Source organism: Tupaia chinensis, unplaced genomic scaffold (assembly GCF_000334495.1).
Source record: "Tupaia chinensis unplaced genomic scaffold, TupChi_1.0 Scaffold000355_1, whole genome shotgun sequence".
In the NCBI taxonomy this organism is placed as follows: Eukaryota; Metazoa; Chordata; class Mammalia; order Scandentia; family Tupaiidae; genus Tupaia; species Tupaia belangeri.
The window spans coordinates 2,959,504-2,965,988 of record NW_006159850.1 but is presented as its reverse complement, the minus strand read 5'-3'; positions in this window follow the sequence as shown (position 1 = coordinate 2,965,988).

Here is a 6,485-nt window from a genome sequence, read left to right as displayed (position 1 = left end):
GGGGGGAGGAGGCCCCCGCCATGCTGCCGGCGGCCACGGTTCTGCTTGGTGCCAGGTGGGCTCCAAGGAGGGTAGTGGCCCCTCGTGGCTCACCCAGGAGCCAGGAGCGAGGGGCCTGGTGAGCTGGCAGTGCAGCGCAGGTTCCGAGGGGATGGACAGCAGGAGAGCAGGCAGGGGAGAGACTGGGAAGCTGGACCCAGGGTGGGGCCCCCTTGTGGGCACCTTAGGCAATACCACCACCATCACCAGCATTTTACTTCTTGCATGAGTGAGAGACAGAGACAGCGAGAGAACACTTGCAACAGGACCTTCAGGCTGGAGGTGGTAGTGGGGAGGGAAGGCAGGGTGCCCTCCCTCATGCCCAGCGTCCGTCAGAGCTGTGTCCGTTTGGGTGGGAGTCCAGCCTTCAAAGCCCAGGGTCCGGTGGGCTGGAGCAGGCACCCTGTCCCTGGCTCTGGACTGGCAGCTCTCCAAGTAAATCCTCCACCTGCGTCTCCCAGGAAGCCGAACGCTCTGGAGTGCCATCACGGGGTCGCTCATGTGGCGCCCGCCCCGCAGTTCACTGTGACATCCTCGCTTCTACCCCGCCTCAGGGTGGGTGTGACCGGCCTCTAAAACCCATATGAAGAACTCTGGTAGAGACAGTTTAGAAAAAGAAAAGAAAATCCGCTACCCACTGCTCCAGCACGACAGCTGTTGCACCGGCCCCTCTCCTTCCGGGCCCTCCCGAACACGTGCTCTGCATGCACTTGAAGCCGGTGTGCCCTCCGTGTGGCCCCGCGGTCTCACCCACCGTCAGCACTTGGCACGCCCGCTTCGTCAGTGCTGCGGTGGGCAGCGTAGTGAGGCTGCAGCGCTTCGGCTGTCGGGAGTGTGCGGCTGAGCTGCACGAGGAACAGCCTTTGCCCCGCAGCCGTTGCCACTGTCCGTCCATGGCTGCCTCCGGATCCCCAGACTGCAACTGTCCGGCAATGCCGGTCTTGATCTTCGTTCCCTGCTCTCGGACCCTGGCAGCCACCCTTCTATTCCTGTCTCTGTGCATTTTAAAAAAATTTTTTAGTTTATTTATTAGTTTTCCCCAGATAGAGAGGTACTGCCAGGACAAGCAGACGGTGGAATGATTATATCACTGGACTCCCACGTAGTTGACCACAGTTTGAATCCCAGACCCGGTGGCTTAAACTCATGGCAGGGGGATGTGTGTGCCCGATCCGAAGAGGAGAATGGAGCAGAAGAGGTCGAGCATGGCTGTCCTACCTGGGGGTGATTTCTCGCTCTCTCTCTCTCTGTCTCTCTGGCAAGTCCATGCACCCTATAATAAAATTCTTAGAGAGAGAGAGAGAGAGAAGAGAGATGAGAGAGGGAGAGAGGGAAGGGAGAGAGAGAGAGAAAGAGAGAGAGGCACTCCCAACAGAGTCCCCCGCTCGGCCAGCCGGGATCTGGTACACCTGCATGCCAGGCAAACTCAGGAGGTGCCCGGACGTGGACCTGGGACCTTCCCCACACGGGCCCAGTTACGTTACAGCTGTGTCCACCTGGCCCTTGTCTCTGAATCTGGCTACTCTGGGGACCTCACCCAAGGGGATCACCACACCTGTCCTTTATGTCCGGGTGTCTCGCTGGGCGCGGCATGCTCAGGGTTGGCAGTCAGGCGTGTTCTTCCTCACCCTGTCAAGGCTGGGCGGGTCCCACCGCGTGATCGCACACATTTGTTTATGCGTCCATCTTCGGGTGGACGTTGAGGCTGTGGTGTTTTAAGCAAATTCCAGACATTTTTTTTTTTGGAGAGGTTTTCACTATAGGGCGCGTGCGCTCGCCAGACAGACAGAGAGAGACAGAGAGACAGAAAGCGAGAAATCACTCCCCAAGGGGGATGGCCACACTGCAATCCCTTCTCCTCCATTCTCCTCTCGGGATCTTGGGTACGCACGCACACGCGTCTGGCGTGAGTTTTAAGCCACCGGGTCCAGGACGCGAACTGCGGTTGACTACGTGGGAGTCCAGCGACATAGCCATTGCGCTAACTGCTGGTTCCCAGACATCTTATTTCGTGCATGACTATGTCTAAATGCTCTTGGAGACGAGGACTTAAAACAGCACTTGACCTCAGTCCCAGGTGCCAGCAGGCGGTTGAGCAGTCCCTGGCTGCCCTCTGGTACCCGGGCAATGCTTACGGTTCTCCGGTTGTCCTATCTGTCTTCTTGAAGTCGTTTGCTTGAATTAGGATCCGAATCAGGCCGCTTCATCTCTTGGGCCTCTCCCAACTCTCGGTTTTATTCCTCTACCATTTTCTTCATCGAAGAAACTGGGTCACTGTCCTGTAGAGTGCCACGTGCTGACGAATGAGTCCTGTGTGGGTCTGCCTGCCCGCCCGCCTCGTCTGTCTCCCTGTCCTGACCCTCCCGCTGGGGCCCCAGGCACGCACCTGCTCCTCTCGCCTCAGCCTCCCGCCTAGCCAGATTACAGGTGCACGCCCGTGCCTGGCCTGCAGGTCAGACCGGGAATCGCATCGCATCGTGCAGTGCTCTTTTGAGTACAGCTAGCGCATGGCACCACGACTGGGCTCCTTGCCCCGGGGCTTGATCCAAGTCAGGGTCAGTCTCTGGCATGAAAGCTTCCGAGGGACGCTGTCTCCCCACGGCATGGCGTCAGGGCGCTGAGGCCTGCCGGGCTGCCCTCGATGGTGCCTGTGTGCTTCTCCTTTGTGTCTGTAAGAACGTTACGGTTTATTTAAAGCCACGTCAGCTTCACAGACCCGTGTAGGACTGCTTCAGAGAACTGCATAGCCCCCCACAGGCCCTCGGGGCTCCAGGTAGACCAGGGCCTCTCGACCCGTCCTGTCCCTCCGCCACGTGCTGCTTGGCAGCTGCGTCTCTCTAGCCTTCAGCCTGCAACGGGTCTCGGGGCTTCAGTCTCTCTTGGTGAGCTCAGATACTCGAGGATGTCGGCCCCCCACCCCCAGCCCACTTTCTGCCGCTGTCCCCGAAGATGGCCGAGTGCCCTATGAGAGACATCTTGAGAGACCACATTTACTTACTATTATTACGCTGTATTGTTCAGGGTTTCTGTTTTCTTATTAGTTACTGCCGTTAATCTTGGACTGTGTCTAATTTATAGATATTTTTTCTCATTAAAATGTTTACTGCTATTTGCAAGTAACATTTTCACAAATACTCGCCACTTACTGTAATCACGATAGGTTCGTTACTTGGCATTGGGTCACTGGAGAAGTCACGATGCATTTTTGCATAGAAAAATACAGAACAATCTGTCACGACTTTCCCAACGACCTAAATAACGTCTCCCCACGCACCGTGCCTACTCATCTTTCCTATTTAATGCCTTTTCTAAGACATTTACTTTGTGATTTCTGACATTTAATGACTGTAATCTTTGGGGGACACGGTATGGTTTTCACAGCGTGTGCGTAGCGTGCATTGTCAAACAAGGGCATCCCCACGGGATTCATAAGCTAAGCGCTACCCCAGGGCTGCGGAGCTGTGTCTCCCCTACATACACAATCATTACACGTGGCTAAGACATTATGCAACAGACTTCCGAGCTTACTTCTTTGTTCCAGCTCTTGCCGGGGCGGCCCTCGGCTTGCCCAGCGCTGTGCCTGTGCCCTGGTGGGTGATGGTGCGTCAGAGGTGCGGCTGGGGTCGAGGCGCGAGGCAGCAGCGAGGGGGGGAGCCAGCAGCGAGGGCGAGCTGCTGTGAGGAGGATGAGGGAGGAGAAGGGGTGTCTGCCCTGAGAGGGCACCCGGCTGGGATCTGTGCAGAATGAAGTTGTGCAGAGAAGGGGTCAGGGACAGGACTGGCGTGGGCACAGGGTGGAGGGCCAGGCGGTGGGCGACTCGGGCCCCTCGGTGTGCCTCCAGGAGTAAGGGCCAGGACCTCTGGTCTGCCAGAGAAGTCACCAAGACATCGGAAGGGAGGGAAAATAACTTGCCCTGAATTCAGCTCTGTACTCCCTGCGTGGTGACCGCTGGTTTTCCTGCTATGTGCAGTTCCTCTGTCGCGGGCGCTGTCCCCAGAGCCCTCGGTGTCACCTCACGCAACCCTCCAGGCCTGGCAGGCAAGCACAGCTGGGGCCGGCCTTGCGGCTGAGCACACTGAAGCAGGCGAGGTCTGTAACACACCCACGCTCACAGACGGTAAGGGCAGCATAGGATTTGAACCCGGGCAGCTTGACCTGGACTCAGAGGTCCGTCTGGAGACTGGATCCGAGCAGAGACCTGCAGGCAAAGGCCGGAAGTGGTCCCTCTGACTCACAGGCAGGGCCCGAGAGTAGCGGCGTAGCTGCGGGTGGTGGGAAGGGAGCCCGCTGGCAGCAGCCCCCACAGGCAGTGTCTGTGAGCAGGGCCAGCCCTGACCCCAGCATCCCAGGCCTTTGACTGTGAGTGGCACCCTGCTAGGACAGCTGGAGGGCCGGGCCCTTTGCTGGGCTACTGTGCGTCAGCTTTGGCCTCGTGCAGCTCTTGCTGGCTGAGCAGCTGCCTGTGCATCACGTGGCCTCTGGGACACGGGGGCTTTTAGGCTCGATCAATATGTAAGCTTTTGGGTTCCCCTGCGGGTCTAGGGGTCTGCACTTGGGTCTTCATCTCTGAGAATGGCAGGTCCTGAGCAGGATGGGGGGGCAAGTGCAGCAACGCCACCCACGGGGCCTTCTGGCAGGTGCCTGGCCTCCGCAGCCCCGAGACCCACGTCCCTGACCCTCCTTTGTAGCGGCAGGTGCTGCTTGTTGGGCACCAAGATGGGGTTTGGGGTTCTCGAGGTGGAAATGCCTTGCCTGCCTCCCCTAGCTGTTCTTGAAAGAGGGGGTTGTAACAGAGGACAAGTACGTGCCAGAACACACTGGCAGGCCCTGCCCTCTTCAGCTCCACTAGATCACCCTTTGTCCCTGAACCCAGGGAGTGCCGACGTGGTTTGGAGAAAAGGGGCGTTTTCTAGGGAAACCCGGCAGCGATTCTGGGCTCTCCTCCTGAGCTCCGTTTTCCTGGGCAGTAAAACATTAGTTCAGGGACAGGCAGTTAGTGTAATGGCTATGTCGCTGGACTCCCATGTAATTGACCGCGGTTTGCGTCCCGGACCCGGTGGCTTAAAACTCACGCTGGGCGTGTGTGCGTGCGTGCCCAAGATCCCGAGAGGAGAATGGAGGAGAAGGGATTGCGGCGTGACCATCCCCCCAGGGGGTGATTTCTCGCTTTCTGTCTCTCTGTCTCTGTCTTTCTGGTGAGTGCATGTGCACTATAGCAAAAACCTCTCTAAACAAAACAAAACAAAGCAAAACCAAAACCAAAAACATTAGTTCAGGAGCCAAAGGGGTCTGGGAGCTCACGGGGTCCGGACTTTCCCTGCACAGGTGAGCGGAAGGCAGCCCTGCACTTACCTGGGCTCCTCCCGCCTGGGCGTGCTGACAACCTGCCCCAATGCCTACGGCCGCAGAGTCTGCCCATGACCAGTGTAAGCCCGCCTCCGCCCGGCTGCCCTCACACTGTCTGCGCGGTGTCACCGATGTGCAGTCGGGAAGAGGTGCACAGAACGGCCTCTGGGGGCTGGCGTGAGATGGCCACGTCCCACGTTCACACTGGGACTGGGCCCGGAGCATGGCGGGCAGTGCTGGTGTGTGTGCACGAGGATTACTCTCCACCCCACGAAAGTCATAATCGGAGACTTCTTGGGGAATTTTCGAAAGTGTGCCTCGAGGGAACCAGCAGTTAGCGTAATGGCTATGTCGCTGGACTCCCACGTAGTCGACCGCGGTTCGCGTCCTGGACTCGGTGGCTTAAAACTCACGCCGGGCGCGTGTGCGTGCGTGCCCAAGATCCCGAGAGGAGAATGGAGGAGAAGGGATTGCGGCGTGACCATCCCCCCCGGGGGGTGATGTCTCACTTTCTGTCTCTCTGTCTCTCTCTGTCTGTCTGGCGAGCGCACGCGCCCTATAGTGAAAACCTCTCAAAAAAAAAAAAAAGTGTGCCTCGAAGCCTGTGGGGGCGTGTCAGGCACACGTGCCAGTGTCACAGCACCCCCCGTTGGCGTGAACTTGGCGTGAGGGTTACAGAGGAGACCAGTCACAGCGGCAGACAGGCACCTGCTTGGTGAGCCAGGAGTTAGGCGGCAGCACCGGCCGCTGCGTGGCTGCGTGCTGTGGGGGCCGTCGTGTCTCTGTGCTCTTGTGGACTGCAGTCTGAATGCCCACGTTTCCTGGTGAGCAGGGCACAGTGTGGCCGTGTGGGGGGTCTCACAAGGAGAGAACCTCTGCTCCGTGATGTGGCGCTTCGACGTTGGGACCAGGTTTAGAACTGTCGGCGGGCAGAGCCGTTGCAGGGGCCATGAAGGGAGGGTGTGGGCAGCCCAGACCCAGAGGTGGGGTACAGCGGAGAGCGAGGGGCCTGGCAGATGTGGGCAGGGACCCTGCCACCACCCTCCCACAGCCGCAGTGGCTCCCCTGGCCCGTGGAGACCCCGGGGACCGGGTTTCACT